Source organism: Macrobrachium rosenbergii, chromosome 10 (assembly GCF_040412425.1).
Source record: "Macrobrachium rosenbergii isolate ZJJX-2024 chromosome 10, ASM4041242v1, whole genome shotgun sequence".
Lineage (NCBI taxonomy): Eukaryota > Metazoa > Arthropoda > Malacostraca > Decapoda > Palaemonidae > Macrobrachium > Macrobrachium rosenbergii.
In genome coordinates, this window is record NC_089750.1 from 57,791,975 (window position 1) to 57,809,706 (window position 17,732).

Here is a 17,732-nt window from a genome sequence, read left to right on the forward strand (position 1 = left end):
AATTTCTTCGGCGCAATCGAGTTTTCTGTACATCGTATAATGCTGTATGAAACTCTCTGCCACGACCCATGAAACTTTCAGCCACGACCCGGTGGTGGCCTGTGTTGTTGGCACCTATACCGGTGCCAGATGAACGATCATGGCTAACTTTAACCTTAAATAAAATAAAAACTACTGAGGCTAGAGGGCTGCAATCTGATATGTTGATGATTGGAGGGTGGATGATCAATATGCCAATTTGCAGCCCTCTAGCCTCAGTAGTTTTTAAGGTCTGAGAGCGGACAGGAAAAGTGCGGACAAATAGGCATCTCAATAGTTTTCTTTTGCAGAAAACTAATAGGTGGCTTCAGAGAAAATCCACACAGCAATCACTGTCGCAATCATGCTTTGATTGGTGAAATCGTGAGTGAGCCACTGTGCAGGAAACGTCTACAATGGCCGCACGAAACATATACACGTATTGTTCATGAGTGGCAAATCGAACCTTGTCATTCCAACAGGGCCTTCTGGATGTTATGGCTCATCCTCACTAATATCTCTTTTACATTAAAAGGCATTTTTTAGGACCTTAGCGTCCCCTATCTCCCAAAATTTCTGAATTATAAACTCCCTTCAACAAACAAAGACGTACTCACACCACACGCACACACACACGCACACACACACACACACACACACACACACACACATATATATATATATATATATATATATATATATATATATATATATATATATATATATATATATATATATATATTATAATTATAATTTTATGGTCAGCATTTTCTATTTTTTATAAGATATCTTTCAATTATTAACAAGGCAAATTTTTTTTAATTCCCACATGGACAGGTAAATATATCTTAATCCTTATTAACTCCACAGCTTTGTCGATGGGGGTTTGTTAAAGTAAATGCAAAAGTCGAATTTTGATGACAAAATATGCACGAAAAGTATTACAGTTATTAAAAGAGTGGTGCTAAACTTAGTAATTTTAAACATTTATGTCCATCTTAGAAAATAACAAGGTAATCTTAACGTTTCAGATCCTGACAGATGAGAAAGGTGGAGTATTGTTATTGTCGTATACAGTACTGGAAACTTTAGACAGAAGGGGAAACAAATTTCCATAAATAGCTCTTATATGGCGTGTGGTCTTTGTTCTCTAAGAAAAACAAGTAAAAAATGCGCCGAAGTTTCTTCGGAGCAATCGACTTTGTTGTACAGCCGCTACAGCGTATAATCAAGGCCACCGAAAATCGGTGCATCTTTCGGTGGTCTCGGTATAATGTTGTATAAGCCGCGGCCCATGAAACTTTAACTACGGGCCGGTGGTGGCTTATCCTATAGCGTTGCCAGAAGCATGATTATGGCTAACTTTAACCTTAAATAAAATAAAAACTACCGAGGCTAGAGGGCTGCAATTTGGTATGTTTTATGATTGGAGGGTGGATGATCAACATAACAATTTGCAGCCCTCTAGCCTCCGTAGTTTTTAAGATCTGAGGGCGGACAGAAAAAAGTGCGGACAGAATAAAGTGCGGACGTACAGGCAAAACCGGCACAATAGTTTTCTTTTACAGAAAAATAAAAATCAACACTATAACTGGAGAGAGAGAGAGAGAGAGAGAGAGAGAGAGAGAGAGAGAGAGAATGCCACGTTAAGCATATTATAGAATAAACCCATAATCTTAACTTTCTCGATTTTGTTTTTAATTCCAAGATGCTCACTTATGCAACGGTATCTTCAATCATTTATATATATATATATATATATATATATATATATATATATATATATATATATATATATATATATATATATATATATATATATATATTTCTGTAATACAGTCATTTACCAGAATCTGAAATAAGAACCACTGCTTTTGCTAAAAATCATTTCAGTAATTTTATCATCCATAATGCAAAACCCATAAATCAACCATGCCAAATGGCAAGGAAGATCTATATCTAAATTCAATATAGCTCAAATTGCATTAAACATTTTTTCTGCGGAGTAAAGGGTACGTTGGGATAATACGGTGTGGTTTAAATATTAATCCTTTAATGCATTTATAAATGTGGCTTCATAAAACAGAGTAATTTTAACGACTTTTAAAGAGAATTTGAATTCCCATTATTTCAGTTGGCTCTTCATTATTCAATTTATGAGGTAGCCATGAATTGTCTGCAAAATCCCACTCATCAATATAACCAGAATATACAATTTTTCAATATCATATCTATCTATTTACCTATCTAACTTTAGATGCACACCCACACGCACACACACATACACATATATGTATTTATGTGTGTGTGTGGTTTGTGTGCGTGCGTGTATGCGTATCTAAAGATATATTTTGGGTTACTGATGAGTGGGATTTTTTGCATGAAATTAATATATCTATATATATATATATATATATATATATATATATATATATATATATATATATATATATATATATAAATATATATATATATATATATATATATATATATATATATATATATATATATATATATATATATATATATATATATATTAAATCAAAGAGTTCTTCGTCCACTTTCAAACGACTCTGTCTCTTTTTCTTTCCAACAGCCTTCATATTTTCGATCAACATTCTCGAAATCAAATAGATTTTCTGTCATCAACAAGAACTTCGATCGTGCCATCCAAACTGAGAATCATTAAAAAAAAAAAAACGTGCAAGAGGAGAAGAAGAGTAAACAGCGCGGCCTCCTAAAACCGATAGAAAAGTGTCTCCGAATAAGATTGAATACATCAGGCTTAAAAGTGGAGCCCATTCTTTCCTCAGGAGCCTCAAAGGAAGGTTTATCGCTCCGCTTCTCATATTGAAGGAGCGGGAGGAAATATTGTGTCCTTCAACTTTTGTCGGCTTCGCCCAAACTTGAGGAAAATTCGGCTCATAAAGAAGTTTGTGGCCTTGGTAATGATACCCGTCATAATACCCGACTCACTGAGAGGGTTATCGACGCCTGGGGAGCTCTGGGAGTTAACATAACCAGGCGAAAGTCTGGAATTTTTTCACATCACTGGTATACCTGTCCTGTGAAAAAGTGCATAAGTATATATTTAAGAAGTTTTGCAGCTGCTTCGCAGTTTTGATTTATTAGGCACATCGTGTTGGTCTGTTTTTAAAAGTTTGATATTTGGTGATGATTAAACACAGTGTTTGTTACCCTTAAACTTTGTGCTGCACAGAGAAATCATAAGTACTTAAATGTAATATATATTGCTTTTCATGATATATGATTAACAAGAGAACATGAACTCGGACGCAGTAAAGCATTCATAAAATACAGCACTAATAAGAAGTTTTAATAAACTATAATATCAAAATACATTGCTCTCTTGATTGCCTACCAGAACTGCTCTCTCATAATCAGACTTCAGTATTCCTCAGAGTCTGCGTGAGAAGCACCATCTCAAGGGTCAAATGTTTTGTTATAAGGAGCTCTCTTCCTTCCCCTTTCCTCCTAATACCATCTTTTTCCAAAAGGAGGTTCTGTTGTTCCTACAGGAGCAATGTGCATTATCATATTTCAAGGAGTACTGGAATCGTTTTTGGTCACAAGTGCCCGTCTTGGCCTCTACAAAATGCCCATCACGGTCTCCACAAAATGAATAAATTATACTGCTTGCTTTTATGTGGTGTAGAAAAGTCTGTTTCATGTGATTTTTTTTTTTGGGGGCAATGAAAAATAAAAGATCTTCAGTGAAACCCCGGTACCTTTGTTAGCTCTGAAGTGTTTAACATTTGCGGGAGAATCCAACTAAAAATGGTATAGTAGTCATTAAACAAAGCGTGATCTAAAAAAGTATTTGTCCATGATTACACGAGTAAATGTAATTCTATATTAAAAATTTAGGGAACAGGATCAATGACAGACTAATAAACCAATGGACGCAGTAAATTAATAAAATGGAGTATTCTCACGTCTGGGACACTTTTGCCGTAATTTTCTTTTATCAACGAAAGTTTCAGTTTGAATACACGCTCTGTTTCGCAATAACCTAAACTTCTTTGCAAAAAGCAGAAGCTTTTGTGTTTTTCTTGCTTCCGCAGACTGAAAAATCTTTCCCTCCTCGCTGTTTTGGAGACTTTGTTCTGCATTATATACTTTGGTCATAGAAGAGAGCCCGTCATATTCTCTCTATTTTTCCATGAGTAAGAATTTTCGGAGAAAATCCTCTTTTGCCGTAAAGAGATTACGGTTGCCCGAGAGAATTCTTGAGAAAGTTGAGCTTCGTGTCCATATTCAAAACGTTCCCATTACGCGGATTTCGTGATGCTCGATCCTGCTTAGATTCTTCTTCCTCAAATATTTTTGACAAGACGGATAGAGACAAAGATTATCGAGAAAAGAGAGAGAGAGAGAGAGAGAGAGAGAGAGAGAGAGAGAGAGAGAGAGAGAGAGAGAGAGAGAGAGAGAGATTGTGTTTACCTGATATTTTCTGTTAACGCCGCCGAGAGAGGGATGACGCTTGAGTTTAGTTAAATACCATAAATTTACCTCGATGAATTCTCAAGTGAATAATTAATCAATGAAAACAATGAGGGTAATTAAACTGAGATATCCGTCTTATAGAGTATCTGAAACAGATACAAGCATGCACACACACATAATATATATACTGTATATATATATATATATATATATATATATATATATATATATATATATATATATATATATATATATATATATATATATATATAAATATCTATATATATATATATATATATATATATATATATATATATATATATATATATATATATATATATATATATATATATATATATATATATATATAAATATCTATATATATATATATATATATATATATATATATATATATATATATATATATATATATATATATATATATATATATATATATATATATATATGACTATTTATCACATCACCGTGATTCATATACAATCAGAAAGCTACAAACGTCCTTTAATATCCAATTCACTCTACCTCGGAAGTAATATATTTTCATATATGTTACCGAAGGAATTTTTAGTTGATAATAAGTCCACCGTCCCGTGAGGTCGAACCAGCGACGGACGAGAATCAGGACTACAGTGACACTAACCAGTCGGCCACAAGAGGGTATAAGTGAATACCATCTCCCATCAACTCACCCGTCGAACTCAGGTGTTTTGCGTTTGGGAGACGATATCCACCCACCTCTGCCATGTTGACCGTGTAGTGTGTTTGTCACGTTAGCCATATTATGACTATTTATCACATCACCGTGATTCATATACAATCAGAAAGCTACAAACGTCCTTTAATATCAATTCACTCTACCTCGGAAGTAATATATTTTCTATATGTTACCGAAGGGGAATTTTTAGTTGATAATAAGTCCACCGTCCCGTGGGGTCGAACCAGCGACGGACGAGGAATCAGGACTACAGTGACACACTAACCAGTCGGCCACAAAGAGAGGGTATAAGTGAATACCATCTCCATCAACTCACCCGTCGAACTCAGGTGTTTCGCGTTTGGAGGCGATATCCACCCACCTCTGCCATGTTGACCGTGTAGTGCGTTTTGTCGCGTAGCCATAATATGACTATTTATCACATCCCCGTGATTCATATACAATCAAAAGCTACAAACGTCCTTTAATATCAATTCACTCTACCTCGGAAGTAATATATTTTCATATATGTTACGAAGGGAATTTTAGTTGATAATAAGTCCACCGTCCGTGGGGTCAGAACCAGCGACGGACGAGGAATCAGGACTACAGTGACACACTAACCAGTCGGCCACAAAGAGGGTATAAGTGAATACCATCTCCCATCAACTCACCCATCGAACTCAGGTGTTTTGCGTTTGGAGGCGATATCCACCCACCTCTGCCATGTTGACCGTGTAGTGCGTTTGTCGCACGTAGCCATAATATGACTATTTATCACATCACCGTGATTCATATACAATCGAAAGCTACAAACGTCCTTTAATATCAATTCACTCTACCTCCGGAAATAATATATTTTCATATATGTTACCGAAGGAATTTTAGTTGATAATAAGTCCACCGTCCGTGGTCGAACCAGCGACGGACGAGGAATCAGGACTACAGTGACACACTAACCAGTCGGCCACAAGAGAGGGTATAAGTGAATACCATCTCCATCAACTCACCCGTCGAACTCAGGTGTTTGCGTTTGGAGGCGATATCCACCCACCTCTGCCATGTTGACCGTGTAGTGCGTTTGTCGCACGTAGCCATATTATGACTATTTATCACATCACCGTGATTCATATACAATCAGAAAGCTACAAACGTCCTTTAATATCTAATTCACTCTACCTCGAAGTAATATATTTTCATATATGTTACCGAAGGGAATTTTAGTTGATAATAAGTCCACCGTCCGTGGGGTCGAACCAGCGACGGACGAGGAATCAGGACTACACTGACACACTAACCAGTCGGCCACAAGAGAGGGTATAAGTGAATACCATCTCCCCATCAACTCACCCGTCGAACTCAGGTGTTTTGCGTTTGGAGACGATATCCACCCACCTCTGCCATGTTGCCGTGTAGTGCGTTTGTCGCACGTAGCCATAATATGACTATTTATCACATCACTGTGATTCATATACAATCAGAAAGCTACAAACGTCCTTTAATATCCAATTCACTCTACCTCGAAGTAATATATTTTCATATATGTTACCGAAGGGAATTTTTAGTTGATAATAAGTCCACCGTCCCGTGGTAAACCAGCGATATGGACGAGGAATCAGGACTACAGTGACACACTAACCAGTCGGCCACAAGAGAGGGTATAAGTGAATACCATCTCCCAAACGCTCACCCGTCGAACTCAGGTGTTTTGCGTTTGGAGACGATATCCACCCACCTCTGCCATGTTGACCGTGTGGTGCGTTTGTCACTGCGTAGTCCATATTATGACTCGCTTTATCATATCACCGTGATTCATATACAATCGAAAGCTACAAACGTCCTTTAATATCCAATTCACTCTACCTCGTAGAGTGAAGTAATATATTTTCATATTGTTACCGAAACGGTGATTGATAAATAGTTGATAATAAGTCCACCGTCCCGTACACGGTCCAACCAGCAGAGGACGGTGGATATCAGGACTACAGTGACACACAAAACACCAGAGCCACAAGAGTTGAGGAGATGGTAATTCAATACCATCTCTTGTCAACTCAGTGTCGAACTCAGGTGATTTTTGCGTTTTGGACGGTGGACTTATTATCCACCCACCTCTGCCATGTTGACCGTGTAGTGCGTTTGATATTAAAGGACGTAGCCTTATGATTGTTTATGAATCACCGTGATTCATATACAATAGTCAGCTACAAACGTCCTTTAAACGCAATTCACTCAACATGGCAGAGGTAATATATTTTCATATATGTTCGACCGGGTGAATTTGGAGTTGATATTAAGTCCACCGTCCCGTGTGGTCCGACCTGCGACGGACGAGGAATCAGGATTCCTACAGTGACACACTAACCAGTCGGACAAGTGGACTTATTATCAACTAAAATACCATCTCCCATCAACTCAAAATATAACTCAGGTGTTTTGCGTTTGGAGGACGATTCCACCACCTCTGCCATGTTGACCGTGATAAATAGTGCGTTTTATATGGCACGTAGCCATAAAACGACCATTTATCAACATCACCGTGATTCATATACAATCCAAACGCTAAAACACCTTGAATTCACGGGTGAGTTGATGGGAGTAATATATTTTCATATATGTTCTTGTGGCCGACTGGTTAGTTGATAATAAGTCCACCGTCCCGTGCTGGTCGAACCAGCGACGGACGAGGATTATCAGGACTAAAAGTGACACGGTAACAGTCGGAAAATACATTAGAGGTAGGAATTGGATAGTAAAGGACATTTGTATCAACTCATTGTCGAACTCAGGTGTTTAGTCGTTATGGCTACAGGCGATATCCACCCACCTCTGCCATGTTCACATGGCAGAGGTGCGTTTCGTCTCCAAACGCAAAACACCATGAGTATGACTATTTATGGGAGACCGTGATTCATATACAATCTTTGAAAGCTACAAACGTCCTTTAATATCCAATTCCTCGTCCTCTGGGACCCACGGTACGGTGGACTTATTATTAACTAAAATTCCCCTTCGGTAACATATATGAAAATATATTACTTCCGAGGTAGAGTGAATTGGATATTAAAGGACGTTTGTAGCTTTCTGATTGTATATGAATCACGGTGATGTGATAAATAGTCATAATATGGCTACATGCGATAAAACGCACTACACGTCAACATGGCAGAGGTGGGTGGATATCGTCTCCAAACGCAAAACACCTGAGTTCGACGGGTGAGTTGATGGGAGATGGTATTCACTTATACCCTCTCTTGTGGCCGACTGGTTAGTGTGTCACTGTAGTCCTGATTCCTCGTCCGTCGCTGGTCTGACCTTTAATGGGACGGTGGACTTATTATCAACTAAAAATTCCCTTCGGTAACATATATGAAAATATATTACTTCCGAGGTAGAGTGAATTGATATTAAAGGACGTTTGTAGCTTTCTGATTATATATATATATATATATATATATATATATATATATATATATATATATATATATATATATATATATATATATATATATATATATATATATATATATATATATATGTATATATATATATATATATACATGTACTGTATATATACATATATTCATATATATATATATATATATATATATATATATATATATATATATATATATATATATATATATATATATATAAATATATATACATACTTTCAAGGGCGCAATTTTCACGGGAGGCAGGTATTACTGGAGGCCAATAAATTACTGATTTTTTTTTTAGAATTTCCTTCCTTCATTAGTTAATGATTAATTAAAAAATAAAAAAAAAACCTTTAGTCACATTCTCTAGGCTTCGCCATTGGGTAATGTGACAGTTGTTTACAATGAGATAATTTAATTTACATATTTGGACGAAATCAGGAGTATTAATTCACAGCCCTGTTTATGCATGCTTGATTGTCTAATTTGATGAACCGTGCTTTTTCGAGGTAGGTGTCTGTCTGTCTGTCTGTCTGTCTGTCTGTCTGTCTGTCTGTCTGTCTGTCTGTCTGTCTGTCTGTCTGTCTGTCTGTCTGTCTGTCTGTCTGTCTGTCTGTCTGTCTGTCTGTCTGTCTGTCTGTCTGTCTGTCTGTCTGTCCTAGTCCCAGTCTTATTTGGCTTTATTATTCCTCTTTGATTATTCCTATCTCTCCTTCTCTGCATCGTCAGCAATTGGCAATATAAAAATAATTAATGTGCTGAAAGCGAAATACAAACGGAGTCCGTTGCACATTAATTTATAGTATTTTATTATGGAAAATGAGGCGGCCATGAAAAGCCAGCAGATTTTATTTTCACAGGAGACAATTTCAATCTCTTAAAATCAACTGTTCAATACCAGGCTTCCGGTTATGACTTTTGATGAGCCCTCGTAAAATAAAACGGTAGTTTCTTACGACATTATACAAATCTTCACAAACTTATGAAGGTGCAACCAGCACAGCAAAGTCTGAAGGATTCACAATATCCCACTGAATATTGTTCCTCCTCCCTGCGAGGAACCGCGCTATATCTCACAATCAAAGATGACGTTAGGTTAGGGCTACTGAGGAATCGGAGGGGTTACCAGGAATAACCTCTTCGTTACTCTTATTCAACGCGTTTGTTCTTCTCTGGATCCCGTTCCGTATGCTGTTGGATAACGCAATGAAGCCCTCTCCTCTGTCTTCGTTGTTAGTGGTGATTTTGAGATTAATGTCTGCCTTTATTCCTTTATTCTTCTAGTGCATGACTTCGTCGTGTTGTCTCGAAATCGATTATTACTTTAGGGTTGCTAGATGCCATTAAGTTCTCTATTAGTGTATTTTCAGCTACTTCAGTGACAGAATGCCGTGTTCTCAGGGTTGGAAATGACTGACATTTTGTAGGAGTTACTATATTGTTTTTAGGGCGCTCGTAAATCTCCCAAATTTTGTGCGTTCGTAGTCTAACGAACTTGGAATGGGTGCCCACTTGACGTAGCATAGTTACAGCGACAGCAACCTCACAGCCTCTCTGGTGATAGAAATTAATTTCTCGTCATAATGTGGTTCGGATTCCACAATAAGCTGTAGGTCTCGTTGCTAGGTAACTAGTTGGTTCTTAGCCACGTAAAATAAATCTAATCCTTCGGGCCAGCCCTATGAGAGCTGTTAACCAGCTGAGTGGTCTGGTTAAACTAAGATATACTTACTTATTCTCCAAAATGTCAACGTTATTACAGCGTAGGCCAACAACAGTGACTAACGTTGCAACAGACCTTAGGTTTCTGATGAAAGCAGCAGCGGGTCAACAATGAATTATACTTTCCTACTTTAACTTTGGAAATTTGCAAATATGTATGGAAATGGGTAAAAACTCCCTTTTCTTCATAATGAAGTTTTTACAGTCACATAAAATTACATTTAACAGTTAATGTTTTTAGAGGGACTTTCGCAGCTGCCTCTGTGATGTTGGGTTTATGATAATAATAATAATAATAATAATAATAATAATAATAATAATAATAATAATAATAATAATAATAATTATTATTATTATTAAGATCTCGCTCCTCGAGATCGAAAGGTTCTTAAAAATAATAAGCAATTGGGCTGTAATGACTGACGAGAGGTGACAAACAAAGGAGGGAGGAGCAGAACAAAACCAAAAAGTTACCTTAAAATTAATTTATTTACAATATTTACAGTGAGTCAGGTTCAGTTTAGAATAAACAATAAAATGAACATTACTACAAATGAATTACACTCTTAACAGTAGCAGCAACAATAAACTAGTCAGAAAAAGAACATAAACATTAGCAGCACAGTAATTACATTACATAAAGTCAGAACCTAGAACAAAATAAAAGCTACAAAAATAAATGATCAAATCAATAAAATAGATTATCAAATCATAAACATACAAAATCATAAATATTAACAGGCAGCAAAGCAATAAATATCAGCAGACAAACTCAATAAAGCCGTAGAAACAGCCCCAAGCTGCTTAACAGGAACACTGCAGGACAACTCCGACAGAGTCGAAACGACAACCATCTCGTCCTCCAAGAAATGTACTGACGTCCTCCTCCAATCACGACGACCATGACAGAGCCGACATGGCAACCATCTCGTCCTCAAAAACTCTTCACTGCTCTGCTGCCAGGATCTGACTCGCAGGTACTGATACCTGCTGCTGCTACTCCAGCTGGCTTGCTGCTACCCTCAACCTGACCCGTTGCTGGTACGAACCTGACTGACGAAGTCTGACGCCATCCATCAGACGTCAACTCGCCAGCAATTAAAAACAAACAAAAACAAAGGAGGCAACAATCCACTAAGGGAACAATCGACAAACGATTGTTCCTAACAACAACAACAACAACAACAATAATAATAATAATAATAATAATAATAATAATAATAATAATAATAACAATAATAACAAAAGGTTCTTTCTTAAAAAATTTTGCAATATTTCCCTTTATTCGATTATCTTTTTATAATTTTTCAGACTTACACTGCAATAGGCAATAATTATTTATTATAATAATGACAGTAAAACGCATATATGCATTTTAATAATAATAATAATAATAATAATAATAATAATAATAATAATAATAATAATAATAATAATAGGAAAAAGACCTTTAATGCAGGTTTTGTTAAATAAAACTGTAGTTTCAACAGCATTTATTTTATACAGGAAACGCTCAATTCGTCTTATCAGTTGCTTTTCTTGCGCTGGGATGGTTGCAAGCAATTGACCGATATTCATATCCGGTGGTTTAGTGACACGTAGGAGGCAGTTCTCGTGGGATGTCGACTAGTTTCGCCCTTCTCTTTAGGGCATCATTCAGGACAGGATCGCAGGATGCAGTGGCTGTAAGACACCCCACGAGAACTACCTCCTACACATCACTAAACTACCGGATATGCATATCGGTCAATTGCTTGCAACCATTCCAGCGCAAGAAAAGCAATTGATAAGACGAATTGAGTGTTTACTATATAAAATAAATGCTGTTGAAACTGCCATTTTGTTTAACAAAACCAATAATAATAATAATAATAATAATAATAATAATAATAATAATAATAATAATAATAATCTGTGGTGCATCACTATATTGTGATCGAAAATAATGAGTAAAAAAGCTGCAATAATGTAACTGATAAACTGTATTTTTCAAGATACAAAAATATACAAAAAAGGATAAAAACAAGGGAGCTATCGAACGTTTGTATCTTGAAAAATACAGTTTATCAGTTACATTTTTGTGGCTTTTTTACTCAATAATAATAATAATAATAATAATAATAATAATAATAATAATAATAATAATAATAATAATAATAATAAGACATATGGAGGGCAAAATGGCGAACCTTCCTTCCCCAGAAACATCCTGGAAGCAGGTGGGAGAAATTCAGAGGAGACTTCCAGCCTCGAAAGTTTCCCGTTTCACTTTGCTAATCTTGCTAATGGCAACTTGATAGCGATTCGTTTGCTTTGTGGCGGTTCTTCAGCGGCCAAGGAGCAGCTTTGTTAACGAGGCAGTCGGCGGAGGAAAGAGTCGCCTTCCCAACTATTCAGTTTCAGGCTGCTGCGTGTGTGGGATATTCGGATATTCCCGCGATTCGGATTTCACCTCTTAGTAATTACGGGAATAATCTTATTAGATGTTGCCGGTTCTGGGTTTGGGGGTTTTTCTCGTGACTTTAGGTCTAGAAGACATAGAACATAAAATTTAGGCCAAAGGCCAAGCGCTGGGACCTATGAGGTCATTCAGCGCTGAAACGGAAACTGACAGTAAACAGGTTAAGGTGTAACAGGAGGAAAACCTTGCAGTTGCACTATGATTCAACTGTTACAAGAGTGTGGAAAGTAAGATAGAAGAAAGAAAATATGAACGGAAGTGCAGTAAACGGAATGAAAGGGGTTGCAGCTAGGGGCCGAAGGGATGCCGCAAAGAACCTTAAGTAATGCCTAGAGTGCACCGCTTGAGGCGCACTGACGGCACTACCCATCCTACGGGGATTTTAGGTCTAATTCAGCGTTGGGGGACTGAGACATCAAGGTATAGTTATGAAAGATAAGAATCAGTTCTTAACGTAAAGTCTATTCTTTATCTGTTATTTCCTGGTTGAAAGGAATGAGACCACACCTATCTTTGGCAAAGGCGTTTTTCTTCTTTTTATTGGCCGCGTTAGTTTTGTCTTATGAATTTATTTATTATTTTTCCTTTGAGTTATTCTGCCGTTGAGTTGAGACACTAATGTAAGTCCCAAGTCAGGAAAAAAGAGAATTGTTAAGCTTATGGTTAGCTCCTGCAATAAGAAAAATTACAAAGCTTGCAGTAAACTTAACCGTATCGAGGTTCGAAAACTTCTAAAGAAAGCAAATATTTTTTCCTTGAATTTATATCTCTCCAAAAAAAAAAAAAAAAAAAAAATGACCGCTGAAAATGTAGTGGTTCTTCATCATTTCTGAGAAGTGCAGCTTTCTCGTATTCCTGGGGTAAAGATATTGCATTTTCTAACAATATTTGCCGAGGGTCTTTCTCCACTACGCGTAAAATGTAGCTCCCGAATGGGGTAAGATTCGCATATTTCGTTGTTTTAGCAGCTTCCTGCTAAAATCTTCTTACCAAAAATCTTCTTGCCGAGGACCAGTGCCTACGTCGTCCATCCTTCTTTTGTTTTCGAGTTGTTTCTTGTATTTATTTGATGCTGCGCTGGGAAGGTTACACGGAAAAGTTTTACCCTAGCTCGAAGACTCGAAAGGAGGAGAGAGAGAGAGAGAGAGAGAGAGAGAGAGAGAGAGAGAGAGAGAGAGAGAGAGAGAGAGAGGCTGCTAACAGGAGATATATGCAACTTTAATGGTGCATTGTTAATGCTTTTTACATACATGCATTTAAATAACATTCCATAGCTGAATACAATATCAGTTAAACAGAAACCCTACTGCATATTTCAGTGTACGACTGTACACTCATGTGTTAAGTATACCTTAGTTTAACCAGACCATTGAGCTGATTAACAGCTCTCCTAGAGAGGGCTGGCCCGAAGGATTAGACTTATTTTACGTGGCTAAGAACCAATTGGTTACCTAGCAACTGGACCTACAGCTTATTGTGGAATCCGAACCACATTATAGCGAGAAATGAATTTCTATCACCAGAAATAAATTCCTCTTATTCTTCATTGGCCGGTCGGAGATTCGAACTCGCGGCCAGCAGAGTGCAAGCTGAGAACGGAACCCACTCATCCAACGAGGAACTACACGTTCATGTGTGAGTTCAGGTACAGGTATTTGACGAGTCTCGTTTTTGAACTTTGATTTCCCACACGTAATTTTTAGAGAAAATAATACATGGAGAGAAAATCTCATTAAATTTCAACCTAACCTCAACGATGTTACTGTGTAACATCCACAAGCCTCATTGTTCAAAATAAGTGAATTACATCTTCCAGTCTCTTAATTGCTTTGCGCTCGGCTTCGAGTTGTTTTTAAGGCTTTTTCTGATGCTTTAAATATGAATGAATAGATTTACATAAATGGATTTGTTAATGAATGCCAGAGGAGTTTTCTGTAGGATGTCTTCTTTTTCTTTTTCGTTGTTTGAAAACTTCGAGTTACTTTTGTCTTTCTCCTTTCATTTACTACTGACTTCCTTAATGACATTTGTCTTAACGTTAAGTAGCCATTGAAACTTGAATAAGTATCTTATTATGAATACGCTTCTATGAACTGGACTTGAAATAGCAGCCGAAATGTTGCCGGATAAAATAAGTCTCATTCACATATATCCAGAAATAAATTTCACACTGAAAGGACACTGCTATTTCTTCTTTGATTATATACATGGAATTTCGTTGACAGTTTTTTTATTTATCTGTAAAAGAAAACTGATGTGCCGGCTTTGTCTGTCCGTCCGCACTTTTCTGTTCGCCCCCAGATCTTAAAAACTACTGAGGCTAGAGGGCTGCAAATTGGTTCGTTGATCATCCACCCCCCAATCATGATACATACCAAATTGCAACCCTCTGGCCTCAGTAGTTTTTTTTTTTTTATTTAAGGTTAAAGTTGGCCATAATCGTGCTTCTGGCAACGCTATAGGACAGGTCACCACCGGACCGTGTCTGAAAACTTTATGGCCCGCGGCTCACAAAGAAAACTCGATTGCGCCGAAGAAACTTCGGCGTATTTTTTACTTATTTCTTTTAGAAACAACTATTCATTGGTTTCATATTGTAGTACCAGAATGATTTAATATTCTTGATATTTCTGAAAAAAAAAAACATATATGGTAAAACTGTCCTTAGTTTGACGGGATTAAGATTATCTGAAAGGGACAGAATTCTAGAACTTTCTTGACTTGACTAATTTTTATATCAGAATAAACTTTGAGCTCCTTTCTGTCTGTGAGCTTATCGCCTCTTTATATGTAGGTAATTTATGTTTAGAATACAGTGTGAGTGAGTCCGAGACTTGTAGCGCCAAATAAACTGCAGTAAATCAATCAATCAATTCATCTGAACAATAATCTGTGAAGTTTATATAACATATTCTCTTTTCTATTATTATCTATGGTCTTATAATCACAAAATGTCCAAAAACTTTAGAGGACATCAACATTACAATGTCATCGACTATTACCTAATATACCCAACTTAGATCAAACATCCAAGTTATTCCGAACCCCATTAAACTTGATCAAAGTTTGAACACTAGATGCCAAGAAAAAATAAGCAGGTTAGCTCTGAGGTAACAGCTGATTACCGAAGACATTGTTAGTAGCATCTGAAATACTTGTTGGCAGAGAAACTAACTACGTGTAAAGGTAACTTTTCAGGGATTAAAATAATTTGTTGAATATTACATTTAAACTTCAAAAGGCATGTATAGGCAATAAGTTCATGAAGCAAATCGGTCGCTTCCCTTATTTTTCCTTGGTTTTTCATTAGAGACCAAGATCTCTCTTTGTTTGACATTCCAGTAATTAAATCATTACACAACAAGACCTTTTTCTCCCACCCCTGGCTACACCAACCTTTCCCACCTCCCCCCACCACAAAAAAAAAAGAACAAAAATACTGGCCTCCGTCAAAATAACAATACGTTATTATAAAGTTTGTGACAGCTGTAACCGATAGGCAAAGTTTGCCATATCACCAACAGCAGAGTTACACTTTTGGGAGAACTTTATTTCCCGGAATCGGGGAAAAGATGCCAGAACTGTTCTCGGTTTCTTTTACCTCACAGACATGGAAAGTTAAGATGAATTAAGACGAAAGCAAAAATAAACTGTCTGAATGTTATGTAACCTCCCCCCACCTCCAACTTTCTCTCTCTTTTTCTCTCTCTCTCATACACACACACATATGCACATAATGAACGGAGAGTATTGGGTAACAGATATAACGACGCGGATCCTTGCTATCGATATTCGTTAATGGCTTCCTATTATAGATTCATGAAACATTAATCTAATTATCGGAATACTTCCCGGCTCTTTCTCTCTTCGGCTGTGCTCGTTATCTTTATCTTAATTGCAACAAAGCGCTTTTCGATACGTCAGTAATTAGTATCCTGTAACGGGAATCCAGAGTGAGAATTCTAAAGATGTGACGAAAATGTTTTACTTTTGATTTGTGAGGAATTCCTGGTAATTAATAACAGTCGTTTTTGTACAAAACCTAAACATGACTGAAACTTGCTAAAGACCTCAGGCGTCTTATACTGAGGCAATGATGGCTGTAAAGACGATCAGAGTAAAAACTGTTTTAAAGTTTTTTTTTTTTTTTTTTTTAGCTGACGGTTAATATCCAAATCCGATATCATTAACGCTAATCGTGATTGGTGGAACCTCATGCCACACGCCACCCTCTAAAGGTTACAAATCAAGTATATCGACCAATCAGAGGCAAGACAGAAGCTTCTTTGATAAAGGCTGCGGGTATTTACCCTCATCTTTAAATAAACAGACTTCGTTTTATGATTTTTCATGACTAAATAATAAAGAAAGAAAAACTTATAGTTATATAAATAACCTATTTAAAATTTTAATAATCTTCGAAAAGGATAATTGAAAATAGAAACGCCTTGTCTTCGAAGACAGGTAGCACAACAGTAATTCCAACTGCCATTGTTTACATAGTTAGCCTTGTGAATGAAGGGAAATAGCACTTTCTTCATTCAACTTTCGATTCAACGATTGTGTCATAGATTACGCAGAAGGGTTCAGTGAATGCTGATTTAATGAGCATAGACCACCATTTCATTAGCTGCATATAATAGGAGAGAGAGAGAGAGAGAGAGAGAGAGAGAGAGAGAGAGAGAGAGAGAGAGAGAGAGAGAGAGAGAGAGTTTCGCAGGCAAAATCTCATTATCATTCCTTTCGGGTTGAAAACGAATTCATCTTGCTGGATTTCAACTGAATATTTATGATGATCACTTAATAGCAAACCAAATGGACGTGAAATATGGCAGAACGCGGACCGGAAATTAATGTGTCAATTGGCACCAGTCACCAATACATTAGAATTTAAGAAAATCGTAGAATC